The following is a 21,628-nucleotide window of genomic DNA, read 5'->3' on the forward strand; positions in this document are numbered from 1 at the left end:
GTTGCCATTTCACTTATGGGAAAATTTACTGCAAGTTTCTACGTGGTCTTAATTTATGATGGAATAATGTTAAAGTAAGTCGAATTAAGGTGTTTATGGTTTTTAGTTTGCGGATTTGGTGTCCTTTAAGGAAATATTTTTTGCAAGCTTCGTGCACAACCGATACTGTAAAATAAATCACAGCAAAATTTTGAATAATTACGTTTGTTAATTATTAAATAAGTGTTATTAACGTCTACGCTAGAGTCATGCTACTATAATATCAAAGATTCCCTTCCCATCACTATTTTGCTTTGCCATTTTGAACAGCTCATTTTAAATATTTTATATTCTGTTCTATAACATTAATTTTTGGGAGATTCAAATTATTTAGATGAAGGCAAAACCCTCGACAGCTATCTGCCTAAAAGGAGAGATGGCCTTATGGAGGATATTTCAAGGTAAACTGGTTCGTATGCATCTTAAATTTGGGGAGAAACCATGAAAGCTTCCATCCAACCAGATGTTGGTAAGCTAATTCCCAAAGGTTTAATTCTTAAACTTATAGGCCTGCCGTGGTTGTCTCTCGGAAAGGGGAGTGGGGGTTATAATGGTAACAAAAAGTAAAATCCAACTGGGTACTGTGTCTAATAACGTTTGGCGTTCAAAGCATTTTTTTTATTACATACAGTAAAGAGAAAAATGGTTATAATTACCTTTTTCAGACATAATAAATGAAAACGCTGCTTAATTGTGTCAATTATATTTGTTATTAGAAAAGAAAATAAAGGTTTACATTATTAAGGTGTATATTTATTGCTGTTTAATTCCCCAGTTTGTTAAAAGCACAACTACAATTTGAAAGGTATATCTCACGTCACGTCGAATAGAGATTCTGTGGTAACTTGGTTCTTAGCAACATGATATGGAAGATAAATGAAAGCTCTTACGTTTCACAAAGTGGCAGCATTTAACTTTTGGCTTGAGTGTTAAAATCTGTAGCGTAACTAACGTAACGTAACATCCCAGAAAGTTTGAAAAAGACTCCGCTAAAGATGTTTCAAACAGCAAAACTTATAATTAAATTAAGAATAACGCTTCCTTTTTATAGGAATGAAAAGAAGTGCTAATGATTAGAATAATTAATCAGAATAATTAGAACTCTGTGTATAGTTGAAAAAAAAACATTGTAGAAGCAACATATTTATTTACAAAAGGTTCAATGTTCCGTCTTACTTTCTTCAGGAACATGCAAGGACCTGACTCGGAACAGAGAGCTTACTGAAGCTATGTTCAATAACTGTGGGAAGTAGACAGGATACACAAGAAGGATATACAAAACCCTTTATTTTTCTCTATTTACAATAACTTCCGTACTTCGGAATACAAAGACCCACTACTTGTGGTCTAAACGTAAAAATATAAAAATAAAACTAAACTCTAATTTAACTTTAAAATAATAAACGTGGAAGATTGGCCTTATATTAACAGGAAGCCGTATGTAGTACAGAGAACTGTGAACACTACAATACGTTTAAAGTTATCAAGAGGATTAAACCTCTGGCCTGGAAGGCAACCAGCAACTGAGTAAAACTTCTAAGGTAAGCGGCCTGCTTCGACTAACTGCTTCCTCTCTCTCGCTTGGCAAAAAGCCATAACTTAAGTACTTGGCGTTCGCCAGACAAACTTTGCATAAATACGTTAACGCTTATAATTGTGGCCGGAAGTAGAAAATAAGAAGTGATAGTAAAGATTTAAAATAAAATAAACGTTAGTAAAACTTAAGATCCTTACATACTTCCCGCCAGAGTTAATTTGAAACTGAGGTCTAAAACGACCTTGTTGAAAACTTTTAGCTCTAGAATCTAACGCGAGGCCAATCTTTTACAAACATTTTTCGCTAGAAACTAAAAATTTAAAAGAAAGAAATTTGTTTTTACAATAGCAGCTCCCAGGACACGCAATTTTTTCATCTGTACTGCATCTAAACAGGAGCTTTTATTCAAATCTGGTTCCTTCCAGAGATCTGGAAGGAAAACTAGTGTAATGAAATGTTACACAATGAAATGGCAAGTAACATGTATAATTATATTTCTCTTAACATTCTTATTTCATTCATGACTATTTTAATTATCTCTCCCCGTGCTCTCTGACATGTGTTGTAAAAGAACACCAAACACGAATGTGTTTTATGTCTACGTGTTCAACACTTCCTCCGACCATCAAAGCACTAACGTGTTAAAAATTCAACATACCAAGACCTCGTAACACACCCTAACTTCAACTCTAAACCCTGAGGTACTATTCTGAAAGTGGCTAACTCTGAAGTGTAGCGTCAGAGAGCCTAACTACATTCATTCAACCTTTAACACATATTCATCATAATTTAGTCTTTTTACAGTCACACGAATAAAATAAATTTTTAACATTACTTTCACTTTTACCATATCACGGTATTTCTTAACATTTAAAATAGCAGTTCACTTTGTATATAAGAACATATTAACATGCCGTTAATTTTATGCATTTGAAAACATACATTAGTAGTACATTGTTAACTTCTATTCTTTTCTAAGCAAGTGCCAATTCTTCTACATTGAAATAATACATTTCAAAAAGTCTTTCAGACTAAAACTTCTTTCTTGCCAGAATGTTTTAAATAAAATTTATACAATAACTTTTACAATATTTAAGTATTTACACATCGCTATTATACATCAACTTTAGTTTTACACGCGAGTAATTGAAAAACATAATACCAAAATCGGTAACAACTCATTTCTCGCCCTTTTGGCGATAAAGGTAGACCTCGCATGAGGTAAAACTTCTTGAAATCTGCCACTTGCAGTAAGAATGAAAGATTAACTTAAGTTTGCAAAGTAACATAAAATTTTACTTATCTTTGTGATATTCGGATATTCTTTTCTGAGCCCAGTCCTGGAAAGTAGCGTGGATTCTTGTTTGATTTATCCTCCTTCGTGTGCGGGCTCGCCCTTCAGTGCCTTCCTCTAGAAGCTTTCTTTTTTTTCCAGTTCGGTCACCCTTGAATACCTTCTTTTTCGCCTCTGCCTGTGGTCTTGGCCGTTTGATGGCAGCTGGTCTTGGCGGAACCGGGAAACTTCTTTCGTGTTCCTGCTTGGACCTCGTTGCCGGCCGTTCAAATTTTCCTTGTAACTTTTCCTCCGCCGCTGGTGGCCCTTCCGCAGTTCGGCGACATTTGCTGCGGAGAGTCCTGTCGGATGAGTAGATCTTCCGTTTTAGAGCCGGGTTATAGTTGCCGTCATTTCTCCTGGCTCACTTTGCATACGTCGTCCTTCTCCCTTCTTCATTCTGGGGGTGTTCGTGAGCTCTCTTTTCTGGACGGTGGAACGGCTTCTTTTTCTTGCTACCTTCAATTTTCCCGCGGGGAAACTTTCTTTTCACTTGCTCCTGCCTCTTAATGGCTTGCCCTTGTATTTGTCGTTGTTCCACCTCTGGAGCTTGTGCCTGCGGTGTCTGCCGTGCCGGATCCTGCAAAAGATCTTTGAAAATTTGCATTTTATTACGATCATAGTAGGGTTTGATTTGATCAATGTTTGCGGAGCAGGTTTCACCATCCCTGGCTTTAAACACTACTACAGCGTGAGTTATTTTTTCTATGACATATGGTCCTTCAAATCGTGGAAAAAATTTGGCAGTTTTATCTTCTGGTGCTGAAGAAAGTGAATGCTTAATTTTTAATACTTCATCCCCTACTTTATAAGTTACTCCCCGTCGTTTCAAGTCATAATACAGCTTTTGTTTTCTCTGTGCTACTTCAGTATTCTTTTTTGCTTCTTTAATTAGTTTTTCTATATCAGCCATTTTAAATTCTGTGGCTCTTTGTTGCACATAAAATAATTTATCTAACGGCGTTATAATCTTTCTACCTAAAAATAACTCAGCAGGAGTTTTGCCCGTTGTATCATGTTTTGCGGTCCTAAGGGCGAAAGCAAATTCATTGAGATAGTTATCCCAGCTTTTATGAAAATTGTTAACATAACTACGGATAATTTTCACTATATTTCTATTGACCCGCTCCGCTATATTTGATTGCAGCCGATACGGGACCATTTTTAAATGACGTATGCCCAGTTTTTGGCAAATGTCTTCAAATACATTACTTACAAATTAAAGACCATTATCCGATATAACTTTTAGGGGCGCCCCGTATTTTAAAATATATTTATTTAAAATAGAATCAGTAACTAATTTCGCGGAGGCTCGTTTTAAGGGAACAATTTCGGTCCACTTACTAAAATGATCAACCATAACAAGGAGATAGCGACTTTTATTTAACTGACTTTTTGGGAAAGGGCCCAATAAATCGATGCCAATTATTTCATTTGGAAATTCGGATTTAATACTATTTAGAAACCCGGCCGGGAGGAAATTAATATAATTAACTGCTTGACATGTTGGGCAGGACTGGACATACGCCCTTGTTAACTTTTGCAGTTCAGGAAAATACACTGCCTCGCGTACGCGTTGGATAGGTTTTCGAATACCAGCATGAAAAGCTAAAGGGCTGTCATGGAGCTCCTGCAGGATATTTAATCTAAGACTAGCTGGGATAACAGGTCGAAATTCGTTGTTGGAATTCGTAGTTTTTGTATAAAATAATAGACCATCTATTAGTTCGTTATGGGCCGCCCTATTTCTTATCGCCACAATATCTTGGTGGCTAAAATTTTCAGGATCCTTTAAATACTCATAAATGCTTCCAAACTCAGGCTCCTTACCCAGTTCGGTTATTACAGTTTCTCGGGAATTTATTGTACATGCTGTGAGCATTGCCACCTTTACGGTATTACCTTCGTCATCTATTTTAATTCTGGATAGGGCATCTGCTACAATATTTTCCTTTCCGGGGGTATGCTTGATTACCAGATTATATTCTTGTAGCTTGAGTGCCCATCTTATTAACCTTGGGGATAAGTTTTTCCCTGAGTACAATCTAGTTACCGCCGCATTATCAGGTTCAGTGTTCCTTCTTACCTTCTTCGGGAACATGCAAGGACCTGACTCAGAACAGAGAGCTTACTAAAGCTATGTTCAAAACTGTTAGAAGTAAACAGGATACACAAGGAGGGTATACAAAACCCTTTATTTTTCTCTATTTACAATGACTTCCGTACTTCGGAATACACCGACCAGCTACTTGGGGTCAAAACGTAAAAGTATAAAAATAAAACTAAACTCTAATAAATTAGAATAATAAACGTGGAAGATTGGCCTTATAATAACAGGAAGCGTATGTAGTACAGAGAACTGTGAACACTACATTACGTTTACAATTTATCAAGAAGATTAAAACCTCTGGCCTGGAAGGCAACAAGCAACTGCGTAACTTATAAGGTAAGCGGCCTGCTTCGACTCACTGCTTCCTCTCTCTCGCTTGGCAAAAAGCCACAACTTAAATACTTGGCGTTCGCCAGACAAACTTTCCATAAAAACCTTAACGCTTATAATTCTGGCCGGAAGTAGAAAATAAGAAGTGATAGTAAAGATTTAAAATAAAATAAACGTTAGTAAAACTTAAGATCCTTACAGCATGATCAGAGTACACTGTTATTGGCGCCTTTCCAAAATAGACCTGGAACTTTTGCACTGCTAACAGAACTGCAAGTGCCTCTCTCTCGGTCGCGGAATAGGTTCTTTGTGTTTGATTTAAAGTTCGGCTAAAAAATGCCACGGGCTGCTGATTTTGCGAAAGTACCGCTCCTACCGCATAATCCGAAGCATCCGCTGAAATTTCTAAATTCTCATCCTTTTCAGGAAATTTCAACACAGGGGCTTGCGTTAATGCTTGTTTTAATTTTTCCAAAGCACTATTGGCTTCGGCCGTCCACGAGAATCTTGCCTTTTTCCGTTTTAATTTTAACAATGGTTCAGCAATAGCTGCAAAATCTTTCATAAAGGACCTATAATATGAACAAAGTCCTATAAAAGAAGAGAGCTTCTTCGCCGTGTTCGGAGTCGGATACTTTTGTACAGCGATTATTTTTGATTCGTCTGTCTCGATTCCTTTCTGAGATATTTTGTAACCTAAATATTTTAATTCAGGGGCTGCAAATTTGCACTTTTCGACATTAACTTTTAGACCGGCCTCATTTAATAAAGAAAACACCTGTCTTAAATCCTGTACATGTTGGTCGAGATTATCACTAGTAATAATGATATCGTCTAAATAGATAAATGTGGACTTTCCAAGAACAGGTCTTAACACAATGTCCATGCATCGCTGAAATGTTGCCGGGGCGCCTGAAAGGCCAAACGGCATACGCAAAAATGCATAAGTGCCAGACTTGGTTATAAAAGCAGTCTTAGGCACGTCCTCAGGCCTAACCCCTATTTGAAAATAACCAGTCGTTAAGTCTAAAGTCGTCATATATTTGGTGGATGTTATGTTCCTTAGAATTTCTTCAATAATAGGTAACGGATATACCGGATATTTAGTTATGGAGTTTAATTTACGGTAGTCAATTGCGAATCTCCACCTTTTTGGATGTGTCAAAGGATAGTCATTATTTTTCTTACATAAAACCACCGGGCTAGCATAACTACTTGAGATGGGCGTTATGATGTTTTTACGTAGCATATCAGTGATATGCCATTCTGTAATTTTTTCCTTATTCTTATCATACCGGTATGCTTTGTGGCGAACTGGTATTGAATCTCCAGGGTCAATACTATGGTTAGTAACCTGAGTAAATCCTGGAATATCACTAAATAACGAAGCAAATTCACTTACCACTTGTCGGATTCTTCGTTGGTCTTCATTATGCAGGTGGTCAAGATTTAACATCGGCGGTTCAGCCTTTTCTCCACGAACTGGTTTCATTGTCAGCTTAAGGGACGCTTCATTAAAATCTAGCGTTGGTTGTGCCTCTGAAAGAAAATCTATTCCTAAAATAATATGTGCTTGCAGATTCTTTACTATGAAAAACATAACCCTTACTTGTTCGTCCTTGTTACGGACATACAGCGGTAATTTACCTATACACTTACATTTTTCTCCTTGCGCCGCTAACACTGTCGTATTATCCGAATTATATATGCGGTATTTCCGAAAATATTTCCTAAAAAAATCTTCTGCCACACAGGAACACTGCGCGCCTGTATCCAGGAGTGCGGTGGCTGGGATATTATTCACCAACACTTCAATCTTCGGAAGAGTCAAATTTTTCACCATTACTGTATTTAACTTGAAGGAAGAGGGGTTTTCTTGGCCTTCGGATTTCCGCACCCTCCCGTCAGCAGAAATCCGTTTTAGTTTAAATTATTTTTCATTTCCGTGCTTTCCTTCTTTTTCCACTGGCCTTGAGACATTTTTCCTGGATTGCTATTGAACTGTCGACGTTCGCCGGCTGTTTTTGAATGCTCGGGTTTCCTTGCCCACTTATTCGCTTTGCTTCCGTAGCCGTGTGCTTGAGTTTGCTGTAGTCTTGGCGCACCAAATTGGTTTCGCTGTTGATATTGGCGTCTTCTTTCAATGTCCGCCGTTCTTCTACTTTCAAACTGGATTGCTAGCTCAAATAACTTTTCCAGTGTAGTCGGATTTCTTAATTCAATAAAGTCTTGTACTTGGGGCAGTAACCTCGGCAAAATCACTTGAATTATCTCAGGATCCGGACGGTTTCCATACAAGAGTTTGAAGACGTGAATTTTTCTTAAAATAAAGCTTGAGAAATTTTCGATTCTTTGTTGATATATGCTGAAAAGTTCCGTTTCTAATTTCGCACGATCCCTTACAACAGGGAAGGCTTTTACTAGGGCAGTCTTGAAATTCTCGTAAGTATAGGTGGGACTTCCTGCTTGACCCAAGAGACTTCTGCCTATACATTTGAACCAGTTAAGCGCTTGGCCCCTCAAAGCACTGGTAGCTAAGGTAACTTTTTGAAATTCGTGCACGGGGTAGAGCATGAAGTGGTCATCCAATTTTTCCAAAAAACTGGTTACCGGTGAGTTTCCATTAAATGTTGCTTCTGGTTTCATCGAAGCGCGCATGGTCTGGACGATGTAACCAAATCCTTCCAAGGCGGCAGCTGGCATTTCTGGATTCTGAGCCGCTTGTGCAGGCAGCACAGGTTCTTGAAACTCGGCCATGGTTATTCTTCTTCGTCGGGCGCCACTATCAGCTCCAATGCTCCGTCTTACTTTCTTCGGGAACATGCAAGGACCTGACTCGGAACAGAGAGCTTACTAAAGCTATGTTCAATAACTGTGGGAAGTAGACAGGATACACAAGAAGGGTATACAAAACCCTTTATTTTTCTCTATTTACAATAACTTCCGTACTTCGGAATACAAAGACCCACTACTTGTGGTCTAAACGTAAAAATATAAAAATAAAACTAAACTCTAATTTAACTTTAAAATAATAAACGTGGAAGATTGGCCTTATATTAACAGGAAGCCGTATGTAGTACAGAGAACTGTGAACACTACAATACGTTTAAAGTTATCAAGAGGATTAAGCCTCTGGCCTGGAAGGCAACCAGCAACTGAGTAAAACTTCTAAGGTAAGCGGCCTGCTTCGACTAACTGCTTCCTCTCTCTCGCTTGGCAAAAAGCCACAACTTAAGTACTTGGCGTTCGCCAGACAAACTTTGCATAAATACGTTAACGCTTATAATTGTGGCCGGAAGTAGAAAATAAGAAGTGATAGTAAAGATTTAAAATAAAATAAACGTTAGTAAAACTTAAGATCCTTACAAAGCATATTTGAAAAATTTAGAATAGAATTTCAAGAAGTCATAAGAAGTAATAATGAAGAACTAGAAATAATAATACATAATATATGTAATAATATATAATAAAAAATGTAATAATTTTATAATAAAAATAAATACAGAAAAATCGTAAACTAAGAAGAGTGGGTCTGAACCCAATGATATTGCTTAATTCTGTTGTAAGTGTTATGCTTTGATGTCATTTGTAATTTTAATTTCTTCTTTTCTAATGATGTTTATTTTAGTTTCTTCATTTCTGATACTGTTTATTTTAGTGTCTTTATTTCTAATGATGTTTATTTTAGTTTCTTTATTTCTAAATTTATTTATTTTAGCTTCTTCATTTCTAATGATGTTTATTTTCTCGTTGTTCTTGTTTCGAATAGCGCTTTAATTTACGCAACCAAATGAACTTATCCGGATTAAACCGCTTGATATTAAAAGTAAATTATTAACAGTGTATTTCCGTTAGTTATAATATGGGTTATTCAACTTTCTTGCGTTTTTCTAAACTGCCCTCGATTTTAGCCTTGATTTTGAATCAACTGCGGGCGTCGTCCTCGGTATTATTTTGTAAGTCGAAAGTGCATTGTATACGAATTCATCGGAAATCTTTTACGAATTCTGTCTCTACTCCGTAAATGCTTTCATATCGGCAGACTTGCCCATCTGCCATCGATAAAATCGTCGATAAATTCCACGTCGCTTTACCCCTTTTAATAAATTAAAGAGAAAGCTGAGTATGGCATTCAAATATTTAACGAATCGATTTTCTCTACATTTTTTTCTTCCTCCTTTAAACTGGGAAACTGCAGAATTTTCGTAAAATTTGCTATATGTCGCAACGATTATTTTCTTCTCGTCACTGGTAAACTTTCTGATTTTCCATCATTTATTCAGAAAGAAAAATCGATGTTGGTAAAAGCTTCTTTGTGGTCCTCATTGGTTATTTATATACTTACTTATTTAAGTTGTTTTCTTAAGATTAGCTTCTGAAAACAAGCTTGTTGCAAATGCAACAAACAGCAACAGTGAAAATCTACCTCGCCTAGAGCTCATAGGAGCTGAAAGACGAAATTTTCGACCGATGGTGCTGTTTTATGAGACGAGTTATCGATTTCACTTTCTCAAATGGGTAAAGTTCACAGTCGCTGACCTAGTGAAAGTTTATTGTTTCTGTAATGCTTCTTCAATCGAATATACTTCTGTCGTAATTGCAGTTGGGTGCCATAAGCTACAGCTCCAAGACAGCTAACAGTTTTCTGTATACTTAATTTCGTTTTTTTCCCAAAATTTAGAATATATTTTACGATTCTGTTGCTGCTGTTCCCAGCGCACTAGCGACCGAAATCGCTGAGCACTTGTTGGGTTCAGATCCCGGCACACGAGCTGGATTTACACATGTGTAAACGAGCCTGTTCTCTTAAAATAATCCTTCGCGTAAGTGTCCAGTGTAAAGTCATGTTAGGGCTAAAAATTTTGACGCTCATGAAACTTAGATACTGTACAATCTTTTCGTGGGTAATATGTCTTAAATAAAATTCAGAATTTTGCGTGCGTAATTACACCTTTCTTGAATTTTATTTAATTTATATCTGTCCTATAGAAATTTATGACATACATTTTTATCTGTTGGTAAACGCGCTGAATACTGGTGATTCGATCAGGGTTCAAATCTCGGCGAATAGGCTCATTGCGTAAGAGTCGTCGCGTTTTGAGCTGTGAACGAAACGTGAATATGTAACGTGTTATGTAACGTGAATACGAGCCCTTAAAAAGTCATTAACAAGTCATCACTTCCTTTAGCTCAGTGGTGCTCAGACTTCAACTTGGCGTGAGAGAGGGAGAACGGGGGACGTGGGCACTATCCCTTTACCAAACGGTTAAATCAGTATAGCACCACGTCCACCACTATCTATAGCACCCCTTCCATTTTTTTTTAGCCCAAAGGGGCGGTAACCCAGATGGGCTATTAGTCTCAAAACAGCATTTTGTGGCGCTTCATTGTAAACGACGAATCATTTTTTAAATTGTTGCCACCAAATATTATCGCCCTGTATTATATTTAAAGAAATTAAATAATGAAGAATCTGCATGAATGTATCTATGTTTCTCACATTGTGAAAAAAACAACGGAACCATTAGCTATCCAATTTTGAATGACGTAATCCTACTGCGAATATATGCATCTGGAAGCCCAAATTTGGAATTTGTTTTATTATCTATTTCATATTTTGTAAAACTTTAACGAATTTCTGCTTAACAAACTCAACAATTTCATAGCGAGCAATGGCAACACTGTATGGAAGAAAAACATTTTTATCTCCAGTGCCCGAAACTGTCTATCGGAAATTCTAAAGATATGCTTTTTTTCTAAATATTTTGCGGTATTGCTGTTGAATTGAGCGAAGAACACATTTAATAAATAAAGTAACACACAAAACGTTTAAAAAAAGCGACTTTAGTCGTAATATAAAATCTGAAAAGCTTTTATTAGTCCAAAGGGATTTGAATCCCGAAGGACTATTAGTTTCGTTTTGGCATTTTGCGTCGGACGGATAAATGTCGGTTCACTTTTCAAACTGTTGCCATAAAATGTTAGAGTCCTGCATTATATTTGAAGAAATTAAATAATGAAAATCTGCGTAAATGTATGTATATTTCTCACATTGTCATAAAATAACGGTACATAGAATCATCGAATTTTGAATAACGTAATCCTCCAACGAATATGAGCATGTGAAAGACCAAATTTGAAATTTGTTTTATGATCGATTTCCTATTTTTTAAAACTTTGACGAATTTTTGATTAACAAACTCAAGGATTTCAAAGCGAGCAATGGCAACGTTGTGCAGAAAAAACATTTTTATCTCCAGCGCGTGAGTCTCTGTATCGGAAATTCTAAAGATATGCTCGTTTTAAAACTATTTTGCGATATTGCTGTTGCACTGGATCTTATGGTTTAAGTGCGAGGAACATGATATTTAATAAAGAAAGGTAACACACAAAATGTTAAAAAACGCCCCTTTGGACGTAATTTAAAATCTGAAACATTTCAGTTTTTTTTTTTTTTTTTTTTTTTTTTTTTTATTTATTTATTTATTTTTAATTTTGGCGAGTCTTGAATTGCATATTGCACTTTTAATATTTCATTTATAAGTGTGTATAACACCCAAGCTGTACAAATGTGTGGTATAATATTGTTGCGTGCCTACGGGTTCGTAATAAATTGAAGGCACAAGTCCGATGAAAAATGAATAAATTTATTATTATCACAACAAATAAAACAAAATAATTTCCTCAGATATTCGTACAATATTGCAATATCTCACAATAGTTATCTTTTAAACTACCAAAACTTTCAACAGAAGTAATCCAAAATAGAGAAAGCTAATCCGAGAATTCCGCAAATTCTCTATAGTAAACAACCACAGTTTTCTGAACAAACTCATAAAACAACTGAGCTAAGATGTTCTTTCTCTTGCTTTTTATAAGCATTTTAATCAGCGCGAGCATAGTCTGGTATTTTTTCGATTTTTCCCGAAAAGCAAAAGCTTACAATTACGAGATATCTCATTTATTAAATACGCGTGCTCCTGTACTTTTAATTTTTCCCGAGTAGCTTTCTCTTCAGATAAGTCGCGTGCAGCACTGCACGGGGAAGTGAAACAATTTAATAACAATTCTGTTAAAAGTAGCAAACTAAATAAATCAATACAAAAACCGTAACAATATATTTAAAAAATCTGATGTGTACACCACATGTCTTCCTTGTACGGAATATTAAATTATACGCATTTTTTCTTGCATTTCATTTAAACGTATTGGATTGAATTAAATCTACTTCGCCGACAGCGCATAAACCACAATACAATAAATGTATTCTTTAAAATTCACTCTATTTGTTCTAGGTTCACTTAACAGTATTATATTTCGTTCATATTATAACTCAGACTGCACAAAATTTATATGATTTAAAGAATTATCTAATCGTTGCCACATGTTCTATTCAAATACTATAGTAAAGCTAGAACGATGTATAAAAGGAATTAAGCAAACATAACAAAAAAGAAACAGTTTTTCACAGACGATTGAGTATTTCTCATTCAATTAATTCAGTTCTTCGCGACAAGGCAAAAATACATAAAAACTCAAAATGTCTGTATTAAAAATTACGAAGTAAATCTTAAACATTTATTTCCTCGAAAAAATTCCAGAAAGGAGTAAGCATGATTTAATTCGGAATAATAAATGAATGCGTTATCTTTGTTGTTGCGAAGCTAAGTTTCTCTAGATTGGGAACAAATCGAACTATCCTGCTGTTAGAAATGTAAACAAGCAATGGCCGCCATCAAAAAAATTATTAGGCTTAGCGGCACTTAAACAACTTTAAAATTGTTGATAATTCTAAAAATATTGCATACAGATTTACTAAAGGCATAAAAACCTTAACCGGAAGATAAGAACAACGTAAGTCAATCATTTTTAAAGCAAAAAAATGTACAATTTACAAACATATAAGAGTAAAGAAACTGAGATTACTGAGTCGGGTAAAAAAGTGGATATATATATAAATATATTTATATACGTTTGGTGCGGCCGATAGCAACCAAAATACGAGGTGCACATCTACATGTTATAGCAGTCCTATATACAAAATTTCAATGTTCTGAGGCTACTCGTTTTTGAGTTATGTGAGATACGTACGTACGTACATACGTTCGTACAGACGCCACGAAAAATTCTCTTCAGAATTCATTTTAAAGCAGTTTTGGAATTTTTTGGAGGAAAAGAGTATTTTATTCTGTCCTTCACAAATACATCGTTAAATTGCATTCGATAGCGGTCAAAATGGATATTTTTCGTTGAAATATGCTGCCTGAAACTTTTCGCGATTACAATACTTCCTTTTTACTTCGTACAAGGAAGTAAAAAATGTAGATACCTGCTTTTTATACTGCTATTTGTTAAAAGTTCAATCAGACGCAACTTAAATGCAAGAAAAGCATATTTAAATGTAAAAAACCTAACATTGCATGTCTAACAAGCAATATTTAAAGATCATCCTTATAAAAATCCATTTTTTCATTTATTTTATTCATTAAGGCAAAGCGTATAAGGACTATTGCCCTAGTCTGTAGCGATAACTTTGTTAGAAAATCTTGCTCATATTTACCTTATGCAGTGGGAAATCCATGAAGATGTTTAGGTGAGAGAAGTCGACCATTGTGTGTAATGCATTGCAAAAGGAATAATTTTATTGCTCATTTCGTGAAACTTATTATTCTTATACATTACCTGACTATTACCTACATCACCTGACCTGACTACACTGTTGCGCTGTGAATGAAACTGAAACACTTTTACATTGTCATAGCTAAAAAAAGGGGGGGGAACACTTACGATAATTAAACACTCCAGAATACTTCTCTCACAATATGAAGCTACCACAATCTTTTATATATATGTAATAATAAAATTCCATAGTCAAAAATACACTTAAAATTCTAACTGTATGTTCTTTTCATTTTTAATGGCGACGGTCTATTATTTGAAAGTACGTGGAATTAATTTCACAGCCCCGTAGTCAAGTTGTTTTTCCCGCCTTTTCTACCCGTACAGTTATAGAATGTTCTAGAGATATTTAAAGCGAACTGGAATGGCTGACGAGGCTGACGTCATTTCTTGGAAGCTCCGCCTTTCCAGAGGCTGTAAAAGGACTCGCAAAGGAATATCGGGGTCTTTTCTTTAATGATGCAGTAAACTTCATACAAAAAGTTATTAGTAATTCTTTTTTATTTACTCCGGAGATATGATTTTTTGTAACTGCTATTTCTCCTAACCAATAATAAATGGATCCTGTTTTTTAAACTTATCGTCTGATAATTTAACTTACGACTACATCTATGATTCTTCACCAATCTATTTATTCCGAATAAAAGCTGGTTCATCACATATATGTATATATATTTGACATTTCTTTAATAACTGCTGACTTCGAAAATTCCATTATTTATGGTGTTGGTGACGGTGTATTTAATTATGGCAAAGCACACGAGGGCTATCTGCCTAAGAGGAGGGATGCCTTTCGTGGAGGACTTTCTAAGGGAAACTGGCTCGTATACACGTTACACATGGGGAAAACCACGAAAACGCCCATGCAGCCAGCCCGTTCGCGGGATTCGAACCTCGGACCGAACTACCAGTGTTCAGCGACTTTACCGCTCGGCCGCTGGTGGGCTCTCCATTACTTATGAGTCACTCCAATAACTGGTAGAATCGATGTCCGTTTAAAAGTGGTAATGTCTTTTCCTTCGCTGAAAATACTTGCTCTTAGCTTCTGAAGAAGATGACTTTCCCCAACAATTAATGGGTATGACTTCATAATCTAAATCTGATGATTAAAAAAATAATAATAATAACGTAGACCCAGATGATACAGTTACCAGATAATTGAAAATAAACTTTGCAGTACTGAGAGAAAGTTACAAAAAAAAAAAAAAAAAAAAAAAACTTAATTTCAAATTACCCATCGAGAAGTAATTGATTAGATATTTATTCTTAACGTTAAGAGAAAATTTTAATACGATGTTTTGAAGCAAATTTCCAGCAAGAAAAGCAGAATCTTAATTTAAATTTCTTTCTTTCTTAAATTAAAAGTTTTGCGGTAACAACCGATATCGTTAATTTTATACAAAATTGGAAAGAACCAGAATGATTTTTTTTTTTTTTTTAATTTTGGAGAATACCATTTATTTATTTGAAGAATTATTTTTAAATCCTTTTTCTCAGGATATGGGGTAAGTTAGAACGCGCGGTTGAATGGATATCTTGTTAATTTATTTTATAAAATTCATGTTGAAGCTGTAATTAAGTTAGATTGCGAATTTTTCAATACAGTTTATGTAAGAAATTTTTCACTATTTTTATATAGTTATATATTAATGTTTTAATCATCAATACGAATTGCAGAGCATTCATTAAGCGCTTTAATTGGCTGGAGTTATGTGAAAGGCTAAAAACTCTTCCTTGTTGTTTAAAAAATGCATTAAATAATTTTCATCTTTATATATATATATATGTCAGGAATAAATAAATTGTTGAAGAATCATAAATGTAGTCGTAGCTTAAATTATCAGTAAATTATCATAATCAATCATTAATATATAAGTTTAAAAAACAGGATCCATTTGTTATTGGTCAGGAGAAATAGCAGTTACAAAATCAGATATCCGGAGTAAATAAAAAAGAATTACTAATAATTTTTTGTATGAAGTTTACTGCATCGTTATATTTAAGAAAAAGCCTCGATATTCTTTTGCGAGTCCTTTTATAGCCTCTGGAAAGGCGGAGCTTCCAAGAAATGACGTCAGCCTCGTCAGCCAATCCAGTTCGCTTTAAATATTTCCAGAACATTCTAAAACTGTACGTGTAGAAAAGGCGGGAAAAACAACTTGACTACGGGGCTGTCGATTTAATTCCACGTACTTTCAAATAAGAGAACGTCGCCGTTAAAAAATGAAAAGAACATACAGTTAGAAATTTAAGTGTATTCTTGACTATGGAATTTTATTATTACATATTTATATATATATTTAAAAAAAAATTGACGAAATTTTCTCAAGATTTTAGTTTTCATAGTTATCCAAAAAAAAATCTTTTAATCTTTTCTCAAGCAGTCATGTGAATATATACCCACTAGTGGCCGAGCTTATGTGCTTGGCCGCTGAACACTGATAATTTGATCTGTGTTTAAATCCCGATGAACGGTAGTAAAGTCCATAATACATTTATAAAACCCGTGCATAATATTCCATAAATGATAAAATTTCCATTTTCAGAAATCCTTTTGAGAAATATTTTTAATATTAGTGGCAGGCCATTCAAAAATGCTTTCATAAACATGCCCCCAAAAATTCTCTGTTTTTGAAAGTTTAAAATGTTAACGCATTTTGACATTGCCAGCATGCATTTATAATCTTCCACCCTAGGTCTTTCGATTATGGGGGGATAGTAAAAAACCGTAATGATTTGCAACCAAGAGATCTTAACAATCTTCATGAACGTGATTCAGTCCGTACCAATTATTCTTTCACCGTCTCATGGACAGCAAGATTCAGCGGATGCGTGGGGGCATCGACAAACGTCGTATCATGTTGGAGGAATTTAGTAATCCAAGTGACATGAAATTGTGAGAAATTTTCTCCTTTTTTGCCTCGTTCTTTCGTAGTGTAATTGGAAGCTTTGTAGAGTCGTTAAAGTTTTTGATACTGGAGATTTGAAAAATGTGCTCTGCTATCGCTGGGACTCAAACCCTGGATCTCTTGATGTATGCTTCCAGTTCCGCAACCACGAAGGCACGCGGAAAGGGGGGAGAAAATGCCTTGTATACTCCCCTTTTTAAAGAGTGACTAGAGGTTAGGGGACAAGTCCTGGTGGTTAGGAATTATCATCCATCATCTTTTAGTTCGGGCGCCGGTCGACATAGAGGTCTGCGAAGCGAGTCTTCTCTTTCTTTCCAAAAGTTTCACTCAGTCAAAGAAGCACATCGAATTTTTATACTCAATTTTTCACTGGTCATGGACCTTTTAATACATATCTCTTTCGATTTGGACTACGTACGACTGAGCTTTGTTATTGCGGGGAGTTGGGAGACCCTGAACACTTTATCTTTCACTGTCCATTTACTAAAAACCTTCACTTGAATAAACCTTTAGATCAACACAGGCCAAAATGGGCTGAAATGATATTAAAAAACTCTAGTGAGAGTAAGAAATTTAAGGAAATTATGCTTTTCTGTCAGGAATTAAATTTTTCTGTAAATAATTCTCTCAGATCATCTCTATTGGCAGTGAGTAATTGACTTTCAGCGACTGTTAGATTTTTACTGTATATATAATGGTAATTGTTTAACTTTGTGTGTTTGATGCTTATTATTGTTCAGTTTTGTTGTTTCCACTACTTATGTTACTGATTTAAAATTAGAAATGGTTTTACGTAGAACAGACGTATCTGACATTGAATGCATCTATGCTCTTATAAATTGTAACGGTTACTTGTAGCCTATTAGTTTTGTAATTGTTAATTAAATTTAACAGAAAATTTTTGTGACAATTTTATTATTTTGCATATTTGAATGCGTTCTTTTGTAATTGAATTGATTCACTTTGGTGAATTTGATAGGCATTAATTGTGCATTCTATTATAAAAATTTGCATTCATGATAGTTATTTTATATTAATTTTCTTTACTTTAATCTTGAATGCATTTTGTTTTTGATTTTGAAATTCTGTAAAATTTTGTGTCGGCATTTTTCTAGTATTGCATTTGTCTTAGCTATGCCAGCAAACCTAATCTAGAATAATTATTTTGTATACCTTTTTGCACTTTTCTGAATTGAATAGTTGACCTGTTTTTGTGAATTTTATTGGTTTTACTTGAGTTCTCTATTGTAAAATGTGCATTTAAGGCAGTATTTTATAATAATTTTCTTTGACTTATTTTTGAATGTTTGACTTATTTTTGAATGTATGTGGTTTTTGGAATCGGAATTTTTCATATATTTATGTTGGCATTATTCTTGTACTGTATTTCTATCGCGTTGCCAGCAAACCTGATGTAGAGTTTTTATATTACTTGGAGTGGTTTTGTTTTTAAACCAAATTTATGTTTTGCATTGTAATAATATCTCAGGTTCAGTGTATTTTATGATAATATTGTTCAGGTATCAAAGTTATTGGTTCTTAATTCTGAATTCATATGAAAAAATTTTATTTGGCAGTTTATTATTGTCTTAGTTTATCTTTATGCATTTTTTTTTTTTTTTTTTTTTTTTTTTTCTAAATTGAATGGTTCTTCTTGAAATTGTGAATCTAATTGATATTAATTGTGTATAATGCAGTAATGGATGTATTATGTTTTGTTTGTACCATAGTTTTTATTTAAATTAGTTGAACTCAGTTTTGAAAGTATTTCGTATTTTCAGTACAAATTATGAAAGTATACTCGGTTTATTGTTTGAATGCTATAGGTACTACTTGTAACATGCTTTCTTTAGGGTCTTTTATGACTATGTTACTTATGTTCTTGTGTTCTTGAAGGCCTTGTATGCCACTGTAAACTTATTCTGCTTAGTCATAATAAATAGCTTCTGGAGGCAGGGGCTTTAATCCGTGTAAGGCAGACATCATGTCAGCTAGGTGATGGAGCCCCTGTTCTCTGGTTAACAGTTAACAGTATCTGTACCTAGGCAGTCTCGGCCACGGGGGTATAAAATTTATGAACTTGGTGGTTCTGAAGGCTCCGGGAAAGGTCACTTATTGGCCGGCCTCGGGGTCTGGCAGGTCCTAGTACGCTGGGTAATGTCTCGCTGCGACGGGCAGCCTGAGCGACTGGTGGGTAGCAAATGACGACCAGTGCCGTTCCGGGTGAATTCCTGGGCGGTGCACCTCTTTTTCTAAGAGGCCAGAAAGGAGGTTGAACCTCCGACTCTGGTTCTAAGGAGTGGGGGACCTGTAGTGGTACCTTGAATGTGTTGCGGAGCAGGGAATGCCAAAATTGTTGTTGTTTTTGATGCTGGAGACTTGAAAATGCGCTCTCCGGGGCTCAAACCCTGGAACTCTAGCAGACGCGTCGAGTATGCTTCCCATTACACAATGAAGGCACGTGGAAAGGAGGAAGAAAATACCTTATATCTTGTCCGACTATCAGTTAGATGGTTTCAATTTCGCATTTTGGCGAAGGCATTGCTGATTTTTCTTGTTTTCTACTCCCATATCTACTGCATAACTCTACAAAATGAAGTGATCAACATCCGAGCGATACAATTTTTATCATTTCCATACCTGTCTACTTACATTGAAAATTAATATATCCTTTTAAATGCTAAGATCTTTGTGGCCTTTAACGAAAGCGAGAGGCAATTTCCAAATAAGAGAAGGCATAATTCCTCATAGGCAAATTGCACTAGCGAGCTTTGCCTTAATCAAATAATTCAGTTCGATGCATTAAGTAATCACATTTCACACGCCTCGTAACATGTATTAAGTTAAATGACGTGGCATCTGTTCATAATCAAGATTTCCTTTTCAAACAGGGGAAAGAGCTGATGAAGTTTTCTGTTTGTATCTTTACCCCTTGAATAAAATTGATCTAAAATTATGAGGATGAAGTTAAAAATTGAGTAGGAAGTTGAAAGATTGAGGATGTACCCTAATCTAAGAAATGTAGGCAAAATGTTAAATATTAGTATCAGAACAGGAACATTTTGAGACTAAAAATGATAGCTGTGGATTTGAACTAGAATTCGAAATTATTTTCGATGAAAAGAATGTCGTATGACGGATGATTAGATAGACAGAGATATCAACTAAAAGATAAGTGCATCGTCAATGGCTTGGAGCACCTGAGCCGTTATCAGAACGCAAATGAAAAGTACATGTTTATCAGGAGCCCATTTACCAAAGTTGTACGAAAATATTGTTGCTTTTTTGTTCACATATCCCGAGTTATCCCAATGGTAACTCTTGTTAGCGTAAACATTCGCACTTCATTCAGTCATTTTGTAGTATGGATTGCGATGACGAACGCAGATTTGTGTTTCCCTCTCTTAATGTCGAGCCGATTAAACATCTAACTCTTCCTGTGTTCAGTTTCAAATATAGGGAAATACTAAAAAGTTGTATTTCTTGTAACGAAACAGTTTTGTGATACGAGAATGGGTTATTAAAAAGTGAGGCTATAAGGTATTTCTCTCGCCTTCTTAGCGTGCCTTCGTGGTGTAGTGGTCTGCACGCTGGGCGCGTAATCCAGAGGTCCGTGGTTCGAGTCCCGGCGAAGGCGTTGCTCATTTTTCATCTCTCTTGCTTCAAAAATAACCTAATTTCTCTACAATGCGTGCAGCGAATATATCTTTTTTCTTTTAAACGGGAGAGGTACATATTTGTCACACCAGTGAACTAGTATTATAAATGCTGAGTGCAGTTTTGCATTTTTGAGCGTTATGTTTTATGAATCCGAAGTATATGAGAAATACACTTTATTAAAATGAATTTCAACCTTTTCATATCTAAGGACCGTTTTTTAAATCACAAATATGCTGGGATCGCTGCTTTGAGTTTGTAATGCCGTATAAATGTACGAGGCGTATTCGGAAACTAAGTACCGTTTTGAAAAAAAAAATAATAATAATAATAATAATAATAGTAAAACAATTTTTTCGAATCCAATTTTATTTTTACATGAAAATACATGTCTTAAACTATTTTTCAACATAGTTTCCGCCAATGACCAAACACTTGTCATAGCGGGTGACCAGTTTTTGTATACCATCGTCAAAGAAACTTCCCGCCAGTTTCGATAACCACGACTCCACAGCATTTTTCATGTCATCGTCAGATCCAAAGCGCTTGCCACCAAGCTCGCGCTTCACGTGCAGGAACAAGTGATAGTCGGACGGCGCCAAGTCCGGGCTGTACGGCAGGTGATCTTTACTGAGCATTCCTCTTCGTTTGTTTTGAATGGCACGCCTTAGTTTTGTTAAAGTCTCACAATATCGTGCCGCATTAATGGTTTCACCTCTGGGAAGAAATTCAGTACACAAAACGTCTTTCCTATCCCAGAAAACAGTGCACATGATTTTTTGTGATGACATTGTCACTTGGAACTTTTGTTTTTTCGGAGAATGAGTGTGTCTCCACTCCATCAATTGTTGTTTCGATTCTGGTGTGAAATGACACACCCAAGTTTCATCACCTGTCACAATTTGGTTTAAAAAGTCTTACTGTACCACTGTACATCACTGTACCGCGTGAGAAATGTCAGGACACTACCAAATCGCTTTGTTTTGTGAACATCAGTGAGCATTTTTGGAAATCATCGGGAGCACAGTTTGAGA

At 35.5% G+C, this 21,628-nt stretch overlaps 1 protein-coding gene across 1 annotated transcript in view; it reads left to right on the forward strand.

The window, feature by feature from the left end:
• The window catches only part of LOC118182127 (proton myo-inositol cotransporter-like), a 247,413-nt gene that overhangs the window by 113,549 nt on the left and 112,236 nt on the right, over window positions 1–21,628 (forward strand). The gene's annotated exons all lie outside the window — the stretch shown is intronic.

This window comes from Stegodyphus dumicola, chromosome 5, assembly GCF_044657685.1.
Source record: "Stegodyphus dumicola isolate Sdum_Otavi_A_Nest chromosome 5, ASM4465768v1".
Lineage (NCBI taxonomy): Eukaryota > Metazoa > Arthropoda > Arachnida > Araneae > Eresidae > Stegodyphus > Stegodyphus dumicola.